The 27,306-nt window shown below is 48.4% G+C and overlaps 1 protein-coding gene across 5 annotated transcripts in view; it reads left to right on the top strand.

Moving 5' to 3' along the window:
- Lrrc8d (leucine rich repeat containing 8 VRAC subunit D) overlaps nucleotides 1–27,306 on the top strand; it is a 113,149-nt gene that overhangs the window by 63,786 nt on the left and 22,057 nt on the right. Inside the window, exon 1 of one of the 5 annotated variants that reach the window (XM_052198209.1) lies at nucleotides 17,887–17,911. The exons of the other annotated variants lie outside the window; for them this stretch is intronic. The gene's annotated coding sequence lies outside the window, so the exon portion shown is untranslated. Of the gene's footprint in view, nucleotides 1–17,886; nucleotides 17,912–27,306 lie in introns of those variants that run through there. 5 annotated transcript variants of the gene reach the window in all.

Genomic DNA, 27,306 nt, shown 5'->3' with positions numbered 1-27,306 from the left:
GCTAGCCTATAACAATGTATACACACACACACACACACACACACACACGAGTGAATGAATGAATGAGTGAGTGAATTAATGAGTAAATGAATGAATGGATGAGTGAGTGAATGAGTGAAGTCATTTTAGGATCTGCTCACAGACTCTGATATGCAGTGCTAAGACCCACATCTGTTCTCTGAGGTTGAACATTGTGGTGTCTTAGATGCTTTGTACCCAGCAATTGCTCCTGAGGTGTCTTTTGGGAGGAGCAGGTTACTGTTTGGTTTGGTTTGATTTGTTTGTTTGTTTTTTAACATAGACTCCAGCCTGGCCTTGCGCATGCTGTGTGGCTGTGGCTGTGGCTGGCCTTGAACCGTCCCCCACCTCCCAAGAGCTGAGATCGCCCGTATGTGCCACTTCCTCTGGCTCCAAACTGCATTTTTAAAATCAGTAACACCATGCCATAGACCCATTGACGAGAAAGTGATATTGAGAAATAAAGGCCTGAACGGTTGGGCCGATTACCATGCAGCTCTGTCTGATAGCTGTAGTACTCTGCGTGTTTTCTGTTTTATAGTTCTGAGATGGAGCTGAGATTATTTATTTTTTCCTGGACTGTGGGTGAGTGAGACATTAAGTCTGTGCTCTAGTATTGTTGATGTCATTAGCCTAATGGTGGGTGTGGTGGCTTTAAATTCATTTTCTAATTAAGGACTTAAACTGGTTCTAGTGTACTTGATTCTTGAACACGCTGAGAGTTTGATGAATTTTTTTCCTAAAGCTGAAAGAATGAGAAAAAAATGGCCAGCTGTTTATGTCCCCTGGTTTAAAAGCATAAAACCCCTAATACTTGGGTCTGCAGGGACAGGAGGGCATCTGATGGCTCTGTGGCCCTCCGTCACATACCAGATTGGACTGTCAGCACAGCTTTTTGGCTGCAAGGTTGGTTTCTCCTGTTCACAGTCCCACCTCCCTGCCCAGCATCTCAGTTCTGTTTGCCTGGTAGAGTTTTTTCTTAGAGCGTTCCTGTCAGCTGCCTTGCCACACATCTGATCACTTCCACGGAGGACACAGGCGTTCCCCTGCTGTCTTGTTTCCCTTCTCCCTTTGTTTGAGGGAGGTTTGCAGCTCGCATTTGAGAAGACTGTGGTTCCAATTATCAGTTTCCTGGGGGTATAAAGCTCATAAGTTGCAGAGCTTGAATTAATCATTAGGCGTTCTGAGAAGACGGACTGGTGCCGGAAGTAAGAACCATTTGCTAAGAATTAGGGCTGGCCAGTGTCCTGCTGGAGAGAGGCTGCACGGGAAGGCTCTGCTAGGCTGGGGATGCAGTGGAAACGCTCGGGTAGTCTTGTCGCCATGCATGCATAGCGTTGGTTACCTCGAGAGAACTGCACTGATAGTCGATGTTTCCTCGTGACCTCTGTGAGGTGATCATATTGATGACACAATGTACTAAGCCAACTCTCTTTTTTTTCCTGCCTCGTGGCTGAGACCTCAGATCTGGCACTCTGGTACATAGCTGTCATCGGCCGACCGCATCAAGTTTGTTTTAGACTCAAAGACTCGCTGGTGATAACGAACCTCCCTGTCTTCGGCAGTTGGTTGTCCTGGGTCCTCACGGCTCTGTCGGCTTCACCGGGATCTGGATTGATTATAGAGCTGCCACATCTGCCTTCTCACTGGAGGAGCAGACAGGAGTCCAAGGGCCTGGACATGGACGACGTGGCGTGGGTGTTAGAATCCAGCTACAAAAAAACATAGGGCGACAAGCCGCATCGTTCCCAGAGCAATCCAGAGGGGTGTGTGCTGTGTTTTATAAAAAAGAAAAGGGAGCCAGGAATATGTTTGGCAGAAGCAGATATGCTGAGGTGGAAGGGGGTGCCTCTGCGGGTCCATGTGGAGACAGCCCTTCCCCTGAGGTACCAGCCACACAAGGATGGATAGCAAAGAATAGAGTTTATTTAGGGCATGGGAAGGGAGGGAGAGAGGGAGGGGGAAGGAGGAAGGGGGAAGGAGGGAGAGGGGAGGAGAGGAGGCTAGCAATGAACACAGAGAGGGAGGAGAGAAATGGAGAGAGAAGGTACAGAGAAGCAAGAGAATGAGGGGGGGCGGTGAGCAGCCCTTTTTATGGTGAATCAGGGGCACCTGGCTGTTGCCAGGTAACTGTGGGGCGGAGCCTAGAAGGAACAGCGTGGACAGCTGTTAAAAGATAAATGTGGCCTATGGAAGTGGCTCCTACTGTGATCCCTGCAGTCTGAGCTACCTTGAGAGATGCGGTGTCAACAATAACAAGGAAAGAAAAATAACAATACAAATTACCGTTTCTTACATGTAAGGTACTAAATGCAAGTTTCTACGTGTTTTGAATGGTTTTTGTTGTTCTGGCCTGTTTGGCTGTGTTTTGCCTGTGTGTGTTGTGCACCATGCGTGTGCAGTATCTGCAAATTCCAGAAAAGAGCACCGCTCCCCTGGCACTGAAGTTATGGGCAGGTGTGAGCTGCCGTGGGATGCTGGGGATTGAACCCGGGTCCTCTGGAAGAGCAGTCAGTGCTCTGGACCACTGAGCCATCTCCGTCCACCGTTCGTTTTAAGATGGTTCACATTATGTTGCCCCGACCAACCTCACCTCTCTTGACCAGCTGGCCTCACATTTGTGGGTGATCCTTCTCTCCCTCCAGTGTGCTGAGGTGGTGAGCGTGCCACAGCCTCCATACCAGGGGAGTGCTTGGCATGACTTTTGGTGTTGTTATTTTCGTTTTACAGATGAGGAAATGAGTTAGGAATAAAGGATGAGTTTGGTGAGGGTGTGTAAGGACAGGGCTGTTGTAGCCTGGTGTGGCTGGATGTTTTCTAGGAGGAAGGGAACTGGACAGCTGAGAATAAGGAAGCTGGTCAAATTCATTCAGATTGAAAAGCCGACTTCGCAGCATCACTTCCGGGATCCTTCCAAGGCCATGCCCACTGGCAGTGCTTCACGCCCCTCTGCTAGGTTATACTTAAGTCCCACCGGCTTGTTTTCTCTCCTGTACTTTACAGAGGTTCCGTCCCGTTACCCATGGTACAAAGGGCTGTGAATTGCGCTGGGTACGTGAAGGCTCCAGCCCGATGCCTCACTGCCTCCCGCCCAGCTGGCTAGGTGCCTCCCCTTCACGTATGTACACTTCCTTCCTGTGCCCACCAGTCTGATTTATTGTCTCGTTTCTCTCTCTTCGTGGGCTGTTAGTTCTCTTCTGTGTTAATGCATGGCTATTCTCAGCATAGAATGTCAGCATAGAACTCTTCTAAAGTCCGATGTGTGTTATTTCCAGAACGCCTGAGATGGCCATCTGACGTCATCCCACGGAATGACGGAGTCTAACCTGTGAGCACCCACTCCTCTCACCTGTGTGTTTCCTCATCTCCAGCTCTCTCTCACACTAACATCCTGGTCCAGTCAGGTTCCTCCATCCTTTGATGCTTGCTACATCTCTTGATATGTATATTTGTTTATCATTTTCCCCATTCGCCCACATCTGTGGCACACTCTGCTAGATACATATTCTCATTTTATCCACTGAGTGTGACAGGTGTGTATATCCTATCGCTTCTAGACCATTAGCTTTTGAGGACTAGAGGTAACGTTTGTACCTTTCTACAAAGCACTAGACACTTTGCATCTGTGATAGAGATGCATGGCCGAGTACTTACTAGGTTCTATGCGGTCACCCCATCTTATTCTACAGAAATCTAGGTGTGCTGTGGAATTTTCAGAGAGCACGTGAACCGCTCACTTCATTGTGATATGAATTTATCATCCCTCTGTAATGAAATATCTTGGGAAATAAAGTCACCAACAGAATACTGCTTTAAATTAAAGAGAAAGGAGAGAGAGACAAAGACAGACTAGATCAGAAGATAGCTTCGGGCTGGAGAGATGGCTCAACGGTTAAGAGCACTGACTGCTCTTCCAGAGGTCCTGAGTTCAATTCTCAGCAACCACATGGTGGCTCACAACCATCTGTAATGGGATCTGATGCCCTCTTCCTCTTCAGGTGTGTCTGAAGACAGTGACAGTGTATGCATATAAATAAATTAATCTTACCAAAAAAACCCCTTTATATTTAAAAAGAGATAGCTTCGAATCTCAAGTAGTTTATAAGGAAGAATATTCAGTTGAATTATGTCAATATGATGTGGTAAAACAATGCTTTTATTTAAAATTTATTTACACATTTAAAAATGATAAAAACAATTATGGAAAGGTTTTGTGAAGTAACTTTTAAAATCCCATCGAAGCCACTACTAATATCTTTCTCTCTTTCTGAGATTTATCTTTTTCTCTTTGTATGATGCAGTTAGCCCTGTCCCGTTAGTGTGTTTAAAGCACTGCATTAGTAACCATACCGTCTCATGATTATATAATATTCCAGTTAACAGGCACCGCCCCTTTATGTCCTGAGTAGTGAGGTTGTCCTGTAGAGTTTTAAGTATTTTCTTCAGTTAGATGTACTAATCGGCTGGTCTTCTTGCAATACAACAGCCAGGCCATGGGATGGAACAGGGTGTTTTCAGAATACATTGTTTATTTTGACACCAGTTTACCCCAAGCTGCTTAGGGGGGAACAACATTGCATCACGTTACCGGGACAGTAGTTTGAACAAAGTGCTGACTGTGCTGACTAAGGCTTGAGAGGCCTGGGTGGGGGCGGGGCTGGGGAGGAGCCCGAGCTGAGCCGTTCAAAAGATGTCAGCTTTAGAGGGATTGCCATATTTGATCAAAGAGAGCTCATGGTAGGGTCTTCACAAGTCTGCGTCACAGGTATGGACTGTGCTTAGGTGGTGTTCACGTTGGAGTGACACATTTAAATTGCTTCCTAGAACTTTTCCCAGCTACAGCTATGTCTCCTACAGGAAGGAGATCATAATCGAGTGTAAATTACATGTACATCAAAAACATTCAAAATGACTGTATGGATGATGATAATGGTGGTGGTGGTGGTGGTGGTGTGTGCGTGTGTGTGTGTGTGTGTGTGTGTGTGTGTGTCTGCTGCATGCTTCTGGCCAACTGGCCCTCAGGGTCCTGGACCCATCTCTCATCTCTGTAAAAGTGCCAGGTGTGTACCGCCATATCTCGATTTTGTGTGTGGGTTCCAGGGATCAAACTCAGGTCGCCAGGCATGCGCAGCAAGTGCCTTTGCCCACCAAGATACCTTACTGGTCCAAATCATATATCTTCAGCTATCGGCCTCAACACAATCCTGGAAGTATTCTGTGACCTTAGAAGACAAATAAACCACATGAATGTAAATACCTTCCGCAATAGTGACATTAAAACTTCACGGACTAACAAGGCAGAGAGGCGAGGGTAAGATGGGTAACAGACAAATCTTTCTAATACGTTGTGCGTGTTCCCTGCTGTGTGGAGAAGTAAAAGGAGAGGCTGGGGGTGCCCAGCTGTATTTGAGAGGGGAGCGTGGTCAGCGGCATGAGCTGTGGGACAGTGCATAGCCACCATGTGGCCTCCAGAGAGGAGGAGGCTGGTGTATTTGAGGACCAGCAGTGATGCTGTGGTACTGGTAGCGGATATTCTGGTCCGGTGTTGGGGGTAAGTCTGATTAGGCTGTGTTCTTGGGAGAGTCGGCACATGTGGAGCATCTCTTTGGGAGCCACTTCTCTATGAAAGGGACCAGAGGCGTGATGTAGAACCTGGCGGAGTCACTGGTCGGGAGAGCAGGGAATGCTGGTGACTTGGGAAGCCATTGCTGGAGAAACAATGGTGTAGAAGCTGGGATCTAGCATTCGTTCCTTTAGGTGGGGCTGGGGGCGGGGGGGGATGGGTAGTTTGTCCACAGAGAGAGGAGAATCTGTATCAATGAAGAGACACTGGTAGAATGGAGGACAGAAATCCTCTACTATCTGCATTTTTTTAAAAGGGAAAATAAAAATGTTGTGTGTTTTTGGCCAGGGACAAAAATTTTTAAAAGAAAGGAGCATGCATATCACAGACATCTAGGAATGGGAAGATTGGGGAAGCCAGGAAATACGTGAGTTTTGCCGGACTGGCTAAGTACTCACCTGAGATTAGTGTTCAGATTGAAAACAGTCGCTGTCAGCATGAATACTGCGTTCTCTGGCCAAGCTTAGCAGCCCAAATCAGAAGCAGACCAAGCTCAGGTCGAATTGCAACAACAAAAGGGCAGATAGGTTTGGAGGTTCTGGTCCCCTTGCTTGTGTGAGCGGTGGGAGTGCCTGGTTGGGGATGCTCGGTTGCCTCAACTGGAAACAAGAGGGGGAAGGAAGGGGGACGGACAGGTCCGCGGATCAGAGACCTGGAGGCTTAACTTCAGGACACACAGTTGCACGCTCTCAATGTCTGCTTGCCAAGCTGGGGTCTACGCCTTCATCAGTGAGATGCGAGGCATTGGGGTCTAAACCATCTCTATAAGATGAAGGGAAGCTGTGGGAGGAAGGGAGAGCAGGAGCAGGCGGTGTGGACAGGTGAGGGGGAATAACGTTAGGTAAATAGACCGCATGAGGGGGAGGGGTGGATAGTGTGAGCGGGTGGGAGGGGTAGCATGATAAGCTAGCGGAAATAGAATACACCAGGGGGCCGACAGCTGCCTCATCAAGTTATGTGAGGCTCGTTCCTGTAACCCACCTGACCCACACCACTGGAAGAAGAAAGGGCATCTCGGCTCACAGCTTGGGGTACAGTCCATCATAGGGAATGAAGGAGTACTGGCTGGTTTTGTGTGTCAACCTGACACAAGCTGGAGTTATCACAGAGAAAGGAGCTTCAGTTGGGGAAATACCTCCATGAGATCCATTTGTGGGATCAAGGAGGGAGGGCCCATTGTGGGTGGTTCCCTTTGTGGGTGGTGCCATCCCTGGGCTGAAGTCTTGGGTTCTATAATAGAGCAAGCTGAGCAAGCCAGGGGAAGCAAGCCAGTAAGGAACATCCCTCCATGGCCTCTGCATCAGCTCCTGCTTCCTGCCCTGCTTGAATTCCAGTCCTGACTTCTTTGGTGATGAACAGCAGTGTGGAAGTGTAAGCTGAATAAACCCTTTCCTCCCCAGCTTGCTTCTTGGTGGTGATGTGTGTGCAGGAATAGAAACCCTGGCTAAGACAAGCCAGGAATTTGAGGCATCAGATCCATCCTGGAAAGCAGGGCCTCCACTGACTTTATCTTTTTTATCAAGTCCAGGATCTTAGCCCCTGGGATTGTGCCTCCCACCGCCAAGATAGGTCCTCCCACTTCGATTAACTTAATATAGATAGCAGAAGCAGTGTCTCGCAGGCGTGCACAGAGGGCTATCTCCTAGGTCGTTCTAGATCTGCAGGCTTGACTGTCAGTATGAATCTTTGTATGTGCACATACACAGACAAGCAGGTAGAAATGCCAGGGAGTATGGAGACAAAAAATACAAAACTAGGTGCTAAGTCTGTCCAGGCCCCAGGCCCCAGGCCCCAGACTCCAGGCCCCAGGGAATTTTGGGAAAGGGCCTGAGAGAAGTCAGAAGTCCAGCTACTCTGGGACCCCTGTGCTTTCTCCTTCCCAACAGAAGGCGAGTGAAGTGAGAGTTATCACCTGTGGCTGAGAGCAGCGAGGCCACACTGAGGATGTGTACTTGAGAGAGCTGGCCTTGCTCACTTGAAGCCTTGAAGGCTTTCTGTGAACTAATGCTATGTTGTACTCAGGAAGCGATTTGCCTTGGGCCTAGGTGATGGGTTTGGAAGGCCAAGTCGTGTGAGGAGGAGCAGCTGCCAGGAAGGGTGGGGAGAGGCTTTATGCCCATTGTAGCAGGATGCAGGACGGCTGTGTGTGATTACAAACCGTTCACAGGCCTTTCCAACGCACACCGGGACCAGAGACTGACCTCCCCACAGTTGAGAGACAGTGTCATCTAGAGTACTGGCTGTTGGCAGATGTGTTACACCCATTGTATACCCAGGCCTGTGTGGAGCCCACAAACACAAAGGGGAACAGAGGAGACACCCCTGTGCACCTGGTGGATCATTCATTTATTCATTATTCATCAGATTACTGTGTGATTATTTTGCACCATGTATTGAGCAAACTTTGGAAAGCTTATTTAATTGTTAAGGTTTATTTTTATTAATTTTGTGTGTGTGTGTTGTATGTATGTATATACGAACACATGTGTACTGGTGCCTTTGGAGGCCAGATGGCATTGAATCCTCTGGAACTGGAGTTACAGGTGGTTGTTGACTGCCCACTGTGATGAGGGTCCTCTGTGGGAGCAGGACACTCTTAACTATTAGCTGAGATATCTAGCTGGCCCATAGAAAGTTTTCTAAATGCATGTGAGGGCATGAAGAGATGGCTCAGCAGCTAACAGTGCTTGCTGCTCTCCCAGAGGACCCGAGTCTGGTTCCCCCGTACGCATGTCCGTCCAATCACACACAGCTGTGTGTAACTCCCGTCAACAGGGAAGTCTCCACCCTCTCCTGGCCTCTCCAGGCACTGGTATAAAGCTGGCAGACCCAGAAATAAAAATTAGAATAAATCTTTTTTTAAAAGTTATAGTACTATGTTCGTTATTTCAATGTAGCTGTGACCAAATACCTGAAACACCACTGATACGGTGGCAGTGGGCATCTGTATTCCTGGTGGTGGTGGGGGTGGAGACCTGTGGACACCCGCTGTTGGCAGCCTGACCAAATGGATGAGACCCTTCATAGTCAGTGAGAGGCCTCACCTCTAAAACGAGGTGGAGAGTAATTCTGGAAGACAGTTTCTCCTCCAGTGTGTGCACATCTACACACACGTCTACACCACCCATAGGAACATGTGTAACACACACACACCACACACACACACACACACAGACATTCATTTTGTGCCCTTAGGAGACATTCATGCACATTCTATAATGTGAACTTTTTACTATGTGATAATTTTCATTGTAGCAAAATATCCCATCTGTGTGTTCCCAGTAAAATACTGGTATCAGAAATTTAATGTTCATTGAGTTCTAACTATTGATTACAAGATAGAAATCAGTGTACAGTTGTGATAGTGATTCTTGTAGAATGAGTGACATTTAATCCAGCTCTGGGAAAATAGGCCACAGGAGCAAGGAGGAGGCAGGCCAAGCACCAGAACGGCCCCAGAAGTACTCGGGGCTTCTGTTCATAGGTGCCCCTAAGACACATGGAGGAAAGACTTGAGGTGAGGGCTTCCAGCCCTGAGAGTCTGAACTAGCTTTAGAAAGTACTGGGGTTTGTAAAGGCCCATCCCAAAGGCTGCTTCCAGAAACTGCTTTTGATGGTTTTGTGGTGTTCCATTGGAGAAGTTGTGGGATCACCACAGGGGTTCAGGTTTGAGAATGAAAAGAAACTCACACCCAGGTCAAAGGTCAAGGTGAGACAGAAACCAGTGGGCTCTTGGGTCTTTTGAGATGCTAAAGGGGGAGGGGAGGAATTGCCAAAATCCCCTCAGTCAACCTTTTGCTAGAGCGAGGCCTGGAGGTACTGGCCTCTGCTGTGAATTCTGGGCTGTGGGGACTAGTTCTGCTCACAGGGTTTGTCTGGAAGACAAGTAGGAAATCAGAGGGGGCAGATGGATACCCCCAGTGTGCTCCACAGCGTCTTATATATAGTGCTAGCGGCATTGCTGGCATGGTGACCGTGAGGCAGATGCAGGTCTCTAGGGGCCTTAATTACTTCCTTTGTAAAAATAATTCGTCAGTGTCTGTTCCACACACAACTGTGTGTGGCTGTCAGTGAGGACAGGACTTTGGAAAGCAGGGTGCTCTGGAAAGCCCTGATGGCCGCCGCCTCTAGCATCGGGCTCTCGGCCGACTGCAGCCCCGGCCAGGGTGGAGACCTCTGCCCCCTCTCTCTAGTCGGTATTGCTTATGGTCTCCAGGTATGGTTTGCAGGAAGACAAAGCAGCAGGCTGGCGGTGTATGCTAACCTTCCTGTGCTTCCTCACTGCTGGGAAAGTAGGTCATTGTGTTGGAGGAGCGCCTCCCAGGCCGCAGCCTGCACCTGAAACTATGGGAGCGATTTTCTCCCAGGCCCAGGAGTGTATGCACAGTTCTTGTTTGTTTGTTTTTTAATCCTGCCTTAAGGGAAAATGTTCTTACAGGAAGCCTTTATTTAATAAGTTCATCTTCAGAGTGGGCTACAAAAGAAGTAGTCTAGGTGAGGTGGGGCCCTTTCTATTTCCTGATATTAGTCATTGGAGGAAAACTCCCACTTAATAATTAAAAATAATACCAAACACCTGCGTAGCACTCCTCTAAGTGCTGTGTTTATCCACATCCACATGTCAGAAGCTGCATCCTAGGATGCTCCTGCCCTAGTGGAGGCAGGGCGGGGCGGGGCAGGGCAGGGCGGGGCAGGGCATCCAGTGCAGTGCCTTTGAGGTGCTGCCTGCCTTTTCACACTTGACCCTGGGGCAGCTACTTGGGGCGTTAGAGCCTTGGAATTCAGCAAATGAGCTCTGGTTCTAAGCTTTCCTCTTGTCTGTATGTCCGAGTCTCCATTGGGAACAAGAATAGTTATTCCAAGAATTGGAACTAGATAGTTACTCCGAGAGCTGGGAGGGTGGAGAGAGAGTGCGGCTTATTAAGCCCCAGCACACACAGCCTCACCCCAGAAGAGCAGTCTGCAAATGAATAACTAGATAACACACTGGGATTCCCGCTGCACCCGGTGCGACCTTGGTGTCCCGGACTTTGTTTCAGTTTGAAGCTATCACAGTTCCCGCTGAGATGGCCCCTTTGGAACACAACCTTTGCTGCTTCTGCCCCAGCCCCACCTTCTCCTCTGCCCCACAAGCTCCCCCACTCTCCTGCCTCATGCTCCGGCTTCACCTTCACCTTCACCCTCCAGAGTGAAGCTTCCAGCCGACAAGAGCCACCATGCCCAGCTTTTCTGTCTCAGAGCTGGGACTTTTACTTTCTAAAGCTCCTTCCTGTCAGTGAATCTGCACTCTCTATCACTCTGCTAAGTGAAGGTGAACTCCCTTTGGGTTTCCCTGCCCTTTGACCCCTCGCTAAATAAACCTTTCCCTGCACTTCATTTCCCATGACTACTTCGCACAAGCGCTCCTCAGTCACACCGGGCAGTGGTCCTTCTGACCTAAGACACAAAAGGCGCAGAGTCAGCATTGTGTATGTGAGGCCCACTCACGTGGGTCTTCCCGCCAAAAGCGCCACACACAGTGTTTATTCTGTCTGAAAATACCCCTCTCGAGAGCCCGGGGATCCGTCTTCCTTTAAGGAATGACCAAGAAAATTCAGATCTTGACACAGACCCTCTTCCTTCATTGTTAACGGTTGGGAATTGAACCCAGGACCTCAGCCATGCTCACTAGTGCTCTGCTCCCCCATTTTGTTTCTCCCTCATACAAACGATACGATGTTAGGACTCAGTAGTTTTATAACTGTATCCGTGTGTTCTGGTAGCTGCGTATTTGTCTGCTGGAAGGTCTCGCTGTGGTCCAGCCTCTGGCAAAGGACATCAAGTGGCGATACCCAGCAGCACCAAGTGTTCCCAGCTCTGAGGACCCTCCTGCTGCTGTTTTGGGTGCATCTGTCTGTCCTCTCTGATATGAACCCTAGCCCTGGAGAGGAAAGCGCCTCCTCCCTCAGGCTTCAGATGATGGAGGCCGAGCAGACAAACAGTCACAGGTTTTGTCTTCCAGTTTCTGTTACATGGGTCTTTCTAGGGTGGAACAGGTGTTTTCTTGGACATTTAGATGACTTCTCCTTGACTTGGTCTTCACAGGAAATTGTGCTTTTAAGATGGCCTGTCTCCCAGGGACAAGGACGGGGACATGGGCGAGTGTCTGTCACCAGCTGCATCATTAGTCCCTTTTGACTTTTATTTTCAAACAGGGTGTGTTCACAGCCTGTAAAATGACATGCGTGCAGCCCACTTAATGAAGGGAAATGTTTGAGGTTGACCAGATGACATACACACCATACATACATCATACATACATCATACATACACCATACATACATACACACCATACATACACCATACATACATACACACCATACATACATACACCATACATACATACACACCATACATACACCATACATACATACATACATACACACCATACATACATACATACACACCATACATACATACACACCATACATACATACACACCATACATACATACACACCATACATACATACACACCATACATACACTATACATACATACACACCATACATACACTATACATACATACACACCATACATACATACACACCATACATACACCATACATACATACACACCATACATACATACACACCATACATACACCGTATACACCATGACTTTTACTGCAAAACAAAGCCACACGTTTGTTCGTAGCCAAAAGTGGGGTGACCTTCCACCTCCGGAAACTCAGCCTTAGACAGACCTCAGTGGAAGGTCTTCCAACAAAATTCCTGACCAGTGCTTCTCAAAATGGTCAAGGCTATCAAACGGAAGAAAGCCAAGGAATTGTAGGACACAATAGGAACCTCAGAAGAACACAGAGGTGAACGCCGCTTGCCTTGTGCGGGATCCTGGATAAACAGTAACCTTAGGAAATGAACAGAATATGGACTGTGCCTTGCTTTTTCTATTGAATGCATTTTGACAAGTACACTATACTGACTTGAGACCTTAACTATAGGGGAGACCGAGTAGAAGGTAAATTGTAACCCTTGGTGATACTCATATAAGCTTTCTGTAAGCCTCAAACTGTATTGTATTTTCTTAAATGTTTATTTTTAAAAGGAGGCTCCAGAAACTCACAATGCAATGAAAACTGAGGCAGAAGGATTATGCATTTAAGGCTAGCCTCGTCTAAACAGTGAGACCGCAGTCCCCTCTCCTCTACCCTCACCCGAAATGCTCCGGGAGCACTGGAGGAGGAGGAGGAGGTGTACCACACCCTAGACATCCAGGCCTGGGGCCTCCGTGTTGCAAGGACTTGTTAGCGAATGCTCTTAGCTCTGCAGCTGAATCACCAGGAACTGGACCAACTCCACCCTAGAGCCACTGCTCAAACCAGAACAGTCCTCCTTCTGGGGAGAGTCAAGGTTCTGGTATTCGTAGCCCTGGGCTCTGCACACTTTTGTCTATTTTCCTTATGTCCTTTGGCCTAGAATCCCAGAAGCCAAAATTCAGGTCTGACTCAGCTTCTTCTCATCCCCTGTATCTCTGTCAGAATCTCCAGTTCCTGGCTCTACTACATCCAGTATTTCAGTGTTTGGTTTTGAAACATTTTAGACTTAAGGAAGAGTCACGCATGGAATTCTCAGATAACCTTTTACCCAGCTTCTCTTGAGGTTAGTGTCACGTGTGTTTCGAAATGGCGGAAGCGGAAGGTAGCATCCATGTTGACCAATCAGGTCATCTTCAAATGTAACCAAATTTCCCATCAGTCCTTGGTCTGTGCAGATTTCACACAGCTCCTCACCTGCCCCCTCCGCCAGGCCTGATAGTTCCTCAGATTGTCTTGAGGCCTTCTGGCCAGCGAGGTATTTTGTACCCTTGCGGTTCGGGCATTCTGGTGTCCCGTGCTTGGATGGAAGCCTCACATTTTTAGCTAAGAGGCCACACAGGTGCCATTGCCTCCCCAGTTTATCGTATTAAGACACACAGCCGGAACGCTGATGGATCTTGTCACTGGGGACGGCACGTAATAGGGACTGAGCTCAGTCCATTGTAAAGCTGCTGGTTTCCCTGCGTGGTAAGTGTGTGATGGACAAACACTGTGGGCCCTGCTGGTGCCTTGCCTTTCATTGTCCGTCTGACCACTGAGCTCCCTCGGCAGCCATTTCCACGGCGTTTGCCTGATGGCGGGTTTTCTATTTTCACTGCTCAGTTTTCATGTGTTAATTGGAATACTTTGCTAGGAAAACATCTGATGGAGGGTTCTCTTATTAATAGTCATAGTAACCATGATATCAATTATAATTACCATAATACCCAACACTATTGCAGTGTCTGGTGCGGAGCTAAAATCCTGCTTTCCATCAGATCTAATGGCTCAGCTATGAGTTTCTGGACAGGCGTCCTAGCCTGTCCTCGTGGCTTGAAGAACCCTGCTCTAGAACGCTGCTGTTATGGTTACTCTCCTGGCCTGTGCTCTCTCTCCTACAGTGGCCTTTGACCTTTGGTCTCTTGTCCCCCATCTCCCTGTGCGGAATGCTTGTTACCTGAGAATTGATGAAAAACTGAGTGCCACGAGCGATGCAGCTTGTTGCCCAGGTCTTCCCCACCCTGGCTCCAAACGGGAGGCTTCCAGCCCGTCCGCCATGAGTCCTGGCTGGTAGGATGCTCAGGACACAGAAAGCACTGGGCCCTTTTAAGTAGGGCTGCTGCCGCTAAGCCAGGAACCTGAACTCCACTTGTACTGCACTTTACAAACAGGCCAGCAGGACATGATTCACACACACACACACACACACGCACACACACACACACACACACACACACACACGCACACACACACACGCCTTGGATCCTAGCCGCTGAGACGTACTGGTAGGAGACCTTTTAGCTTTTAGCTAGAGGCCTGCCTGGTCTAAATAGAAAGTTCTAGGACCGTAGAGACAGAGTCCAGTGTGGGTGTTTTGTTTTGATGTAAAGGTAAATTACACAGAGACTTTGGGCACTCTCCTGCATGCTAAGGTCTTACCTTTTGGATACACAAGTGGATTAATCGTTGAAGCCTGGGCTTCAGATGGTTACAAGGGCTATGAAAACATGGCAGTGGGCAGAGGCTGGCTGGGAAGGGATCTGTGGGAAGATAGTCGTTGAGGGAGACTGAAGTGGAGAGACAGCAGAGGGGGTAACAGGATCTGTGGATACAGCCCCGCAGAGGGAAACACTGCTGAGGTCCTGAGGCCTGAGGCTTGGCACACTTCAAGAGCACAGGGCTTTCTGTGGCCTAGAGCATGGATACAAAGTTCAGGTGCTTGACAGATAAACTCAAAGCTATCTATATATCTATGACTTTTTTTTAAAGACAGGGTTTCTCTGTAGCCCTAGCTGCCCTGGAACTCACTCTGTGGACCAGGGTGGCTTTGAACTCATAGAGATCCACCTGCCTCTGCCTCTGCCTCCTGAGTGCTCCCCCGGGAGCAGAGAGTGTCACCTGCAAACGAAGTGAAAGAAGACCTGGAAATATTCTCCAGAGTTGGTGGGGGTCGTTCAGTCCCCAAGCCAGGCATCCTCTCCCTGGAGTAGATGCCAGGCCCTTGCAGTAGAAGACCCATCAGTGCTGTCAGGGGCAACATTTTTAGATACAAACAATTGATACAAAATGTTGTCCTGGGTTCTGCTCTAGGTCCCTGGCGATTTAACTCTGTAACCTTAGTAAGAGGTGATGGGAACTGACCCTCTGGGGTACACCTGTGGAGCAATGTCATTAACAGTGTGGGTTCTTGTGCGTTGGTAGCAGAATCGGTGTTGTGAGTTGTTGATGCCTTTCTGAACATGCTGAACTTCTTATTGAGATAATACGTTCTGGAAGCAGATGGACTCCCGTTCCCGCCTAAATCTTTATGTTCTACACCAGATGTCTTTGTTGAAACCTAAAGCCAGGGACCTGTTATTAAGGGAAGGGCTTCGTCCTCACAGGTAAGACACATACCCTTGTAAAAGGAGCCCAAAGAGCTTTCCTGGCCTTTCCTGCCTGCACGGGCACAGCCTGGAAGAGCCCTCACCAGAGTTCAGCCTTGATGGCGCCCGACCTCAGACTCTGGCCTTCAGGACTGAGAGAAGTGTTTGCTGGGTTAGGCCACAAGCTGCATCCTTTGCTGTAGCAGCCCCTGTCTCCTTCTCATCATCTCTTACTGCTGCTGTCTCACAGGGAGCCTTGGCATCAGTAGTGGCAGGAGGGTCCAAGAGGAGATGCTTGGAAGGACATCTGGGAGGAGCAGGGACGTGTGATTCTTGTTTATCTGTTGAGTGTCAACGTTCAGAACCTGGAAAAGCTCCACACACCCTTTCTCTAAATACTGGTTTTTAGGCAGGTCCGCTGACCCTGAATTTAGGAGTTGTGAACAAACCCATTTTCTGTTGGATTTAGAAAAATCAATAGTCATTGATAGTGATAAGGCAGGGCAAGGGCTGGGTGGCTCATGCTTCTCATCCTCACGATTGAGAAACTGAGGCAAGAGGATAATGAAGTCAGTGCCAGCCTGGGCTACAAATTGAGACACTGTCCTAATGGACCCGAACCAACCAGCTAGGAATCACATCAAGAAAAAGAATTTGCCAGAAGTGAATTGAGAAAAAACGTGTAAACCAAAGGCATAAAGTTAATGTCTGTTTCCAGCACAATAGTAAGTAAATGGCATTATATAAAAATTAATGGTGTTATATGTTTACTGTTTGTGTGCGAGTGGTATAAATATGCTTATAAGGGCATCTAAGTCACCACATATCCTGTAGGTCAGGGAATCTATTCACTTAAATGGCCTAAGAGGTCCTGTCAAAGACAAAAGGAAAACACTGCATTTCCAGTAACAGGTGTCCTCAGATTGTCCTCCCTGGAAGCCATGTGTGTCTACAGATGAAGACCTCTTATAAAGGAAACCCCAGAGGGCTCCCCGCACCCCCTCCACTCAGCTCTAAGTCAGCAGTTTCAGGGGCTGTGTGCTTGCCTGGGTAACTAAGGAATAGCATGTTGATCCTATAGTGACCATATTTGACAAACGATTATTATGTATTTTTAAAAACGTAGAAATATGCTTAGATCACGAGGTGAACTTTTTATGCTACCCCCCAAAAAAGTAGGTCCAATATATCCACAGAGTGGCCCTCTGTAAGCTGGTATTTAAGTGCAATTTATTTTTTATTGTAAGACCTGGCAGAGTTAATATGTTCTCTCCATATTGTTTAAACATTACTTGAGGTTACTTGTCAGATACTCTGCCTGCGTGCACGTGTGCACACGTGTTCACACACCAGCCCACATTTGTAGCAAGCAGCTCTGAGCAAGCAGGGGGAAAGGTTGAGTGGAGGTGTGACGGATTTACACAGAGAGAGAGTGCCTACCTCCTACCTATTATGCCCTAGCTTATTTTTAGTTCCTAGATTTCTGTGTGAACAGGTTCCACCTTTGTGATTTTTAACTATAAAATATGTCTATCTACAAGTTTCTATTTATAGATGACACATTTCATTTTGCGTCGCAGTTGGACTTCTAAAGAGCTGGTGAGACCTTGAACTTCTGTTAAGCCAAATTATTTTTAGGAATCTTCAAAGCGTGTTACAAACGTACAAAAGTGAATAATCATGCCTTATTCTTTTATGATTCTAGCGATCTCGTGCGCGCGTGTGTGTGTGTGTGTGTGTGTGTGCGTGTGTGTTAAGCACTGTGCATCCGTATATAATGGTAAGGCTCAGGATAGACTGTCTCCAAGCCTGGTACTGTAGAATGTCACTCATCTTCATGGATGTAACTTGCCTGTGGGAAGTTACCAGAAACAAAAGCTGTGTCAGCAGATGTATATTAACTGCGTTTCATAGTGTAGCCGTTACATCTCCAAGAGACCAGTGTTGAGAGCAGTATTGTACACTGTGGCCTTAATGGACTGTTACTGCACTTTACTGAAGCCTTTTTCTAATAGAGCTGCATAACGTGCACACCCATCCACCCGTGGCCGTGATGGCTACACCAGGCGGCCGGCTTTTACAGGAAAGGTTTATTTGGGCTCATGTTTCTGGTTTCCAGCTATTGGCGTTTGGCCTTGTGCTATGTGAGTGGCCGCTCTCTGTTTCATGGTGGAGCATGTGATGGGAGCTGCCCGCTCACCTCTGCTGTGAAACCAGAAGGGAGGAGGACAGAGGCAGAAGCCGCAGTGACCTCTTCTCAGGAAGACCTCCACTGACCCAGCTTCCTTCCTCCCGGCTCAGCGCCCGAAGGCTCAGTCCCCTTCCCTCAGGTGTGTATCTGATGACTTGCGGGTCTTGAAGCGAGGGTCATTTTAGATCCAAATTAAAGAATGAGATTTAGGTTTCCAGACTACCTGCTCTGCTTAGCCCCTGACCCAAATCTGTGTCTCACGTGATCTGTTATAAATGTGTGGCCACCAGAAGTAAACATTCAGGGCCTGAGAGAGAGGTCAGCATGCGGGGATAGGTTAGCGATAGACAGCTCCCCCAGGAGTTAGTATGTCCCAGGTGAGGAAGAAGGCGGAGAGGACAACCAGAGAACAGGACAGCCATGAAGAGGCAGAGAAGATCGGGTCATAAGCCTATGGATCAGAAAGAGACCTTAGAAACCCTGTTATCTCGGCTGAGGAAGTGGTTCAGCGAGTGAAAGCATGAAAGCGGTTATACCCAGGCCTTATGACCTGACTTGAGTCCCCAGGAGCTACCTGGTAAAAGTAATGAGTTAGCTAGAGCTGGCTCTACTCTGACCTGTAATGCTTGCAAATGCGTGTGAACATGTGTGCAAATGTGGGCACACACAAACACACTAAAAACATGATAAAAAATATTTTTAGAAAGAAACCATGAGAGTAATGTCATTACCTTACAGAAAGGGGGGCAGAGAGCCTGGCCCAAGGCCCTGAACTCTGCACTGACCAAGATCTAGAATGCAGGGCGGGGACCCTTGACACAGTTTAAAATAAGTACATACCCTGGGGCTGGAAAGAGAAGGCTGGGGATGGTGTGAGGATGGCCAGGCCAGGCATAGGAAAATCAGGTTTTCCAGCCCCGAAGGACATTCCACAAACAGGAAATTACCATGTCACACTAATTACCATCACCGTGTAATGAGTACCCACTGTGTACTTGACGGTGGGCTGGGTATTTATTGTAACATGTTATTTTCACAGAACTTCCTAGGAAGATGCGCTGTTTCCATTTTGTGGGCTTTGTTGTTTTGGATTTTAAGAGGAAGGGACTAATAGGTGACTGGTCTGTTCAGAGTGACCTGGTTTGCCCCTGTCTGCCTCTAGACACTCTAGAGCTATCTCTCTTTGGATTTCTGTGGTGGTGTGCTGTCAAGGCCAAGTCACAGACAGAACAGCAGAGAGAGGAGCAACCTGTGTGTGCCGGATGCAGGGGAAGGGACGGTGCAGATCCAGCCACCCCTCCTGTCACACACAGTAGCAAAGGGAATTGCCATCCAGCCTCCACAGCTGTCTCTGAGGAGCATAAAGACCTGCCAAACATAGGTGCACTCTGATTGTGGTTCAGGGCCCACGGGCTGGCAACTGATACTGGCTGGGCTCCTAAAAACCTTTAAACTCTTAGCACGAGCTAGCTAGTGGCCGCTGACGTGATGCAGTCACCGTAGCAAAGTCCATCGATAAGATGGAAGTGAGAGCATTCCAGACATTCAGCAAATCTGAGGAAAGCTGGAAGAGTGGCCGCAGACACCTAGCCCGGGGCTGGGCATTTGGGTCTGGGTAAGCATGCTTACCCTGCATACAAGAAACTTCAGGCTCCGTCTCTGGTGCCAGAGGCGTCAGACTGGTGGGGCGAGCCTATAATCACAGCATTCCCTATGGAGGCAAAGGCGGAAGAAGGCTGTGTGTGTGTGTGTGTGGGGGGGGGGTCTGGAGGAGTGGAGAGATGAGGGAGGGAGGGAGCGAGGGAGGGAGGGAGGGAGGGAGGGAAGATGAATATGAATTAGGGGTAGGATTGTGCCTCGCCAATGAGAAGCAGAGGGAACCCAAGCATTATTCATTAAAGTATCTTGGAGTTTTCTAGATTTTTCCCCCCAATTCTCACAAACTGAAGAGAACACCTTCCTCCTGTGAGTCAGGAGCTGAGATTGAAGATGAGTCTGGCAGGTCATTAGCTGTGGGTCACACAGGCTGTCAACGTCATCAGACCTGGACACCCTCAACCCAGAGTCAAGCAGAAGAGAAACTAAACTCAGTCTCTAGCTCCAGGAATCCACCAGAACCTAGTGCAGAGGTTAATGTTTCAGAATGACCCCTGGGGCACTTTATTGTTGCTTATGAAAGAAATTACTTTTAATAAATAACTATCCTGAGGTAAATTGATACATCATCATGCTCACCTGTTCTAAACACAAAATTCCTAAGAGCCTTTTAAGGAAGCCTGCTCCTGGTAGTTGAAATGTTTGGAGAGGCCAGAAAGTCTCCTGGGTGGAGGAACACTTCCAGTGACTTAGGCATGGGGACTTCCATACCCAAGGTTTTTGCTTAAGTGTCTTAACCCAGGCACACACAGGTTCAGAGTTCTGACTAACTGCACATCTTGGCTTAACTTGTAATCAACAGGTGAGCTACTTTGAACATAGCTGAGGCCCCACTTGTGGCTGCATAGAACCGAGGAGAAGCTGTTGGAACAGCTGTGTCCACATACAACACACCCCAGGCTAACAAGGCAGCACCTCTTGGGGGTGAGGCCTAGTGTTGGGCAATCTTAAGGTGCAGATGCCCCCAAAGTTTACTTCCTAGGCTGAGAAGTTCAGATATTCTGGCGGGTCATGGAAGGTCAAAGACTCAAACTCACCCTGTTCTGTCAGCTCCTGCCCTTCGTGGTTCTCCGTGGGCCCTTGTGGGGAATCAGCCACGTCGAGTTCCGCAGAGTCTGTCAGCTGCAGTGGCTGTCCTGTGTTCAGCTCTTTCAAGAGTCCCAGGCAGGGCAGGCAGCTAGCCAGAGACTTTGTTTCATGACCTTATAATCAGATAAACTACGTTTGGATCTAATTTGTGTCTACCAGACGTTTCTGCCGAGCTCTGAAAGGCCCTTGAGAATGTAAACCCTGACTCCATCCCTGTCAGCTCTCTGCTCTCAGAACGGCGAGCCTCCCGGGGTCAGAAAGTCTCTCAGACTTGTTTTTCATGTGCGAGTCGCCGTTTGTCCGCACAAGAATATCTGTTCTCCTCTTCCCTTCGTGTACTCTGCTAGAGACAGCTGATGATAATGGGAATCCAGTCTGCAAACTGGGTGTCAGAGAGGATACACCCTGGGGCCCCACAAGCCTCAGTTTCTCAGTCCATAAGATAAAAACAATTTCAGTTAACAGTGTTGCTGTAGAAATCCAGCCCAGAGAGCAAGAAAGGACTGAAAATGTAGGTCAGTTGGGAGAGTGTTTGCTCCACTGACTCTGGGCCCTGGGTTCCACAGCACCACAAAAACCTGGGGGCGGGGGGGAAGGGTACACCCTGTAATCCTGGCATTTAGGAGGCAGAGGCAGGAGGATCAGAAGTTCAGAGTCATTCTTGGCAACACAATGAGTTCCAGGCCATCCTGAGATACATGAGAGTTAGTTGTCTTTTTTTTTTAAATCTTTTATTTATTTGTTTATTTATTTATTTATTTATTGGTTTGTTTATTTATTTATTGGTTTTTTTTGAGACAGGGTTTCTCTGTGTAGCCCTGGCTGTCCTGGAACTCACTCTGTAGAACAGGCTGGCCTCAAACTCAGAAATCTGCCTGCCTCTGCCTCCTAAGTGCTGGGATCAAAGATGTGTGCCACAGCTGCCTAGCTAGTTGTCTTTTTTAAAAAATAAAAAAATCCAGCTAAAAAGTGTGTATTTGTGATGATGCTTTCCACTGACAACATTTATCCTATGTGCTAGAAAGGTACTAGACCCTGGAAACGCAACCATGCATGTCATGAACCCCTCAGAAGCTGAGTTAGCGAAAACCAAGTAATTGTAAAAAAAATAAATAAATAAGTGAGAAAGGGCGGAAGTGCCCTCGAAGGTCTGGGAGCATCAAGGCGTGTTAGAACAGCCACTGGCCAGGGATCAGGGGGTGTCCCTGTGGGTACTGATGGCAGGAACAGGAACTGGCAGGACGGAGGACCAGAGAGGAAAGCCTCGGGGTGCTTTCTTCAGCCCTCTTTCCCTTGGGAGGTGTGGTTTTATTTTTGGATTGGTTAGAACTCAAGGTAAGGAGAGCAGATCTTAGTGTCTTAGGTTTTACTGCTGTGAACAGGCACCATGACCAAGGCAACTCTTCTAAGGACAACATTTGGTTGGGACTGGCTACAGGTTCAGAGGTTCAGTCCATTATCATCAAGGCGGGAGCATGGCAGCATCCAGGCAGACAGAGCTGAGAGTTCAACATCTTCACCTGAAGGCAGCTATTGGGAGACTGACTTTTAGGCAGCAAGGATGAGGGTCTTAAAGGCCACACCCATAGTAACACACCTACTCCATCAAGGCCACACCTACTCCAACAGGGCCACACCTTCTAAAAGTGCCACTCCCTGGGCTGAGCCCTTATAAACCTTCACACCTAGTAGAAGAGCCACCTGCTTCATCTGCCTAATTATATGTAGGTGCCTGAGATGAGGAAGAGAGATGAGGTTGGATGGTTTCTGCACGTCAGAAACCCCTGGTTAAAATAACATGTCCAAGTCACACTTGCTCTGTGTTTAGCGGATGATAAATTGCAGGATCCCCACCTGTCAAAGTTTGCATGTCCTAACAGCTGTGGAGGGAACCAGGGCTGGTCCATCAGCCATGCAGGGCCCTGACCAGAGATTCTGAACCCCCTGGGTTTGTGTGAGCAAAAGCACTGCAGCACTGGCCAGAGCTGACCTTTGACCACCCCTCACCCCATTTCCTCTGTAGTCTCTTTCCTAGAAATCAAAGACTCTCAAAGATAAGTATCCAAAGCCAGTTCCAGCCCTTCTGAGATGAGATTTGAGAGCAGGGGTGGCAGGGAGCAGGCATGCAGAGATCTTGTGCTGAATGCTTGCCTGCTACAAACTATCCAGTGCAGTGGCGGGCAACCTTACTAATGCTGTGACCCTTTGATACAGTCCCTCATGTTGTGGTAAAGCTCAGCCACAAAGTTATTAGGTTGCTACTTCATAGCCATAATTCTGCTACTGTTTCGAATCCTGGTATGAATAGGTGGCCCCCAGGTTGAAAACCACTGGCTTGCCTGCTAGGCCGGCTCGTTCTGGGCCCTATAGATTCCTAGCCCAGCGACAGGCCATGAAAAGCCCATGTGGGCTTCAAGAGTAGCACAGTTGGGTGAGAGTGCCCATCCCTCAACCTCAGTGGGAGTTAGGAGGCCTGCCTGCAGTTCCAGCATGTGGAAGCCACAGACCAGGAGTCCCCAGAGGAAACTGGCTGGCTGGTAGGCTGTGGATTTGAGAGAGAGAGAGAGAGAGAGAGAGAGAGAGAGAGAGAGAGCGCGCTCAACTATGACACCTGAAGTAAACCCTGCACCCATAAATACACATGAACCTGAATACGCATGTGAGTGTACACTGTGTATATGTACAACGCAGCATGAGAACGAGGGTGTCTGTCTGGCCTCTCTGTCAACACATGGCACTGGCCAGCGGTTTGCTGGGCTCCCCTTGGCTGGCTGAGTCCTGGTGTTGGTCAGCTGCGTCCCACGCCCTGTGAGCACAAGGGATGTGCTCAGTGGCGAGAGCGCTCTGCCTGGACAACCAGGAAACCCCGTTTCGGTTCCTGCTCTGCCGCTGGCAGCTGGGCCTGTGCCAACCTTCCTCACCGGGCCATAGCTTCGTATAAGTGAAGGTGCAGTTCAGGGTGCGTGTGAAGGTCACAGTGAATCCTGATGACTCATCTGCCTGTGTCATCGCTGACCCCCAGCTGCAGTGGCCACTACCCCACCCTCGCTCCTACCGCCTTCCCTACTTCCGGTTCCACTTGGCCCACCCTCTGCTTTCATAACAAGCCTCTGTGGACCTGGAGTGGCTCCGCGGTGCCAAGCTGGGTTACCAGATAAACAGAGTAAACATGCTTTAAGGTCACCTGGAACGCACAGCCACTACCAGAAACTGTTTGTAAAAGAATTCGATACGCGCGGGTTAGAGCAAAACATCCCAGCTGTTGTCTTATGCTTATTTCGCGGCTCGTCGTGTCTTGAGTTTCTGTCGGGGGGGGGGGGATGCAATATGATCTTTGGAGCACTTGGGCCTCCATTTTCATAATTTCAGTGTCTTGGAATTGACTCTTTCACCAGGGCCACACAGACTTTGGAAAAATCCAGCATGGCCGCTGGCTTCTCAGTCTTTTGGCTGGCACCATGTTGGGGTAGAACAAGAGAGAGGTGGCGGTTTGTACCTGAAATCCTCCTGATTTAATAATAATAAATAATGATAAATAAATAAATAATAATAATAAATGAGTTGAGGCCCGGGATTTGTGACGCAGGAGTGCAGAGGAGCCGTCTGTGTAAGTGGCCACTGAGGACGGAGATAGAAGCTTCTGTGAACAGGCCGTGCAGATCTGGAGGGCTGGGTCCTTGATTTCTAAGCTTGGAGTCCCACGGCTGCACGTCATTGGGTGCTGTGCGTCATTGGGTGCTGTGCGTCATTGGATGCTGTGCGTCATTGGGTGCTGCCCGTCATTGGGTGCTGCCCATTCTCAGAGTTGCTGTAAAGCAGTTTAACCCAAACTTGGGCATCCTCTTTGTGTGACGTATCTTTCCATTCCTGGTGTGGGTCCCAGGAGTACAGCTTCCTTGGTAAACTACGATGGCTGTTAAGGAATGAGTAGGCTGTGGTCCTCAGGGTCCAGAATAAAAGGAAGTTTCTCTAGAGGGCTCTGTGTGTGACTGCCTAGGGAAACGGCTGGCTTCTGCAGGCCATTAGTAGTCCCCAGGTCATATTTCCACCATGTAGTTAAGTGTGCATTATCACTGTCAAAGTCACTTACAGTGCTTGTGTGCCGGGACTGAGCTCCAGGTGCACATGTCTGGATTAGTACATCTTTACCCTCGTTGTCTCTACTATGGACAGATATGGAAAGACAGGGACAGAGTTGGTAAGTGACCCTGCTTAGGCTACTCGGCTTACCAGTGGCAGGTCTAGGATTTGCCCTTGCACAATATATGTGTCCATAGTGCCACAGACTGTGCATTACACTCTAAAGAACCTCAGAGAAGGGAAGGTGGGGTGTAGACATCACAAAGAAGGCCAGAGTACCCTTCGTGTCACCCCTAACCCGTAACTCATCTGGTGCTCATCTTGGCTCCAGGTGCTTTCACTTGGTTCTCCCGGCATGCTACCTGGGCCCTCTCTGCCACTCCTGCAGTGACCAGGTCTGGGGACCTGGCCTGTCAGAACTGCAAGGAGACATGGAATACCATTTAAGTGGGACTTAAATAGAAAACACTTGTTTTTATTATTGGAAGACTTGCGTGTGCACCTTAGCACCCTTCTGAGACAGGGCGAATTCTCCCTTCACACGATGACACAGCTACCGACCGTTAGCCTTGCGGGCCAGCTTCCGCCCATAGCTGCCTTTTTCATATATTGAGTTATTTTTAAATAACTTGTTTTAAAGGGATGGTAGTTTCGAGTGTTAGGTTGTGAACGTGAGGAAGAATTTGTGTAGAGTGTCGTGATGCCCTATGCATTTCTCTCTGCTTCAGAAAACAGCAGCCTCTGCCTTATATCCTCACCTCCCATGGCACATAAAACATCTGGGAGAAACTTTCCGTGACGTCAGAATCCCGTTTCCATGTGCTAAGTCATTGGTGATATTTGAGTTGTTTAAGAATTCACTCACAGGCTGGAGAGGTATCTCGAGGGGTTAAAAGCACTGGCTGGTTTTCTAGAGAACTTGAGTTCCAGTCCCAGCCTCCTTGTGAGAGAGAGAACCCACAACTGCAGCTCACGTTCTATCTAAGCAAGTGAATGGCTTCTCCTCTACAGGTAATAGTCATGTACACAGTACACAGATGCACATGCAGACAAAATGCTCACACACAATGGATGGATGGATGGATGGATGGATGGATGGATGGATGGATGGATGGATGGATACAAACACAGACAGACAAACAGATGATAGAGTTCTTAAAGGGAAAAATGCCCAGAATTTCATAGATAGACAGACAGACAAATACAGAGACAGATGATAGAATAGAATACAATAGATAGATAGATAGATAGATAGATAGATAGATAGATAGATAGATAGATAGATAGATAGATGGATAGATAGATGGATAGATGGATAGATGGATAGATGGATAGATGGATAGATGGATAGATGGATAGATGGATAGATGGATAGATGGAATGGATGGATGGATAATGGATGGATAGATGGACAGATGGGTGGATAGATGGATGAATAGATACAGAGACAGATGATAGATGGATGATGCATGGATGATAGATGATGGATGGATAGATGGGTGGGAGTGGATGGATGGATGGATGGATGGATGGATAGATAGATAGATAGATAGATAGATAGATAGATAGATAGATAGATAGATAGATAGATAGATGTCTTAAAGAGAAAAATGCCCAGAATTTCTTGGATGCCTTTGACTATGTTCCCAAGAATTTGGTGGAGAGTCAGCTATCCACTGTCAAATAAGACCAAGCAAATTATTTAGCCTCTCTTTCACCGTGATTATGCACTCCTGTCTTGAACATCCGCTGTAAAAACATAGAAGACAGGAGGTAAGAACCCCAATCCATATTCAGGACCAACGAGGAAGGTAAAGGGTAGGGCTGCTTGTTAGCCACCTCCCCCTTCCCCACCCTCACCCCCCCACCATTTTAAACACTGACACTTTCTGTAGACTGGACCTTGTAGAGGGACAGCAGAGCTGGCAGGCTACCAACAGGAAGAGCTATCTCTGTCCCTCAGGCTGAGTCCACAGGCAGGGAGGGCCTCCATAGAGGGTGGGCAGAGAAGCAGCCAGGTGATTCCTTCAGGGATTCCCCAGGTGAGATAGCAGGGTGGTAGAGGAGCCTGTTCAGCTCAGCTGCTGCCTCAGGTCTCCCAGGCCAGCTCAGAGCCCTGTGAAGTCCCACTTGCAGATGCAGCCAGGGCTGGGAGCATGCTTCCTCTGCACAGACCTCTCCTCCCTGATGTTTTCACTGCAGTGTCCCAAGCCCCTTTTAATAATTAATTCCCATGTGACTAAAACAGAGGAGGGAAACGTGGGTCTGCTGCTGTCCATCTGTAGGTGAACACAGTAGCCCAAAGGTGAATTTTACACTAAATACACGCAGAGTAGATTGCATGGCTGCCGGCAGCCGGGAGAGGAGTTAGTGCATCCTGGCTTCTGGAAAGCGTGGAAGTCAGCTGCTGTCATCGCCCAAGCCGGTCCATGACGCCCGGCATTGCTAACAGCTCCGCTTTGGAAGTGACCGTGTATAGCCAACAGAACCACACAGACACCCCAACCCCCACCCCACCCTTGCCGTTCTTGGCATCTGAGTCCTGTCTCAGGACCACAGTCTGACAGGACAGCTACTGGCTGGGTATCTGCCTGGGCTTTTTGGCTGATGTTCTCAGCCAAACCTTGGTAGCTAGCTGCTTGCCACCCACGACCAAGGGCTGACTCTCGTGAGAAAAACCTGTCTGTGTATTGTGACTGGTTGTGTTAC

Source organism: Apodemus sylvaticus, chromosome 11, assembly GCF_947179515.1.
Source record: "Apodemus sylvaticus chromosome 11, mApoSyl1.1, whole genome shotgun sequence".
Lineage (NCBI taxonomy): Eukaryota > Metazoa > Chordata > Mammalia > Rodentia > Muridae > Apodemus > Apodemus sylvaticus.
Note: the sequence above shows the minus strand (reverse complement) of the source record. Positions and strands in the feature narration are given on the sequence as shown.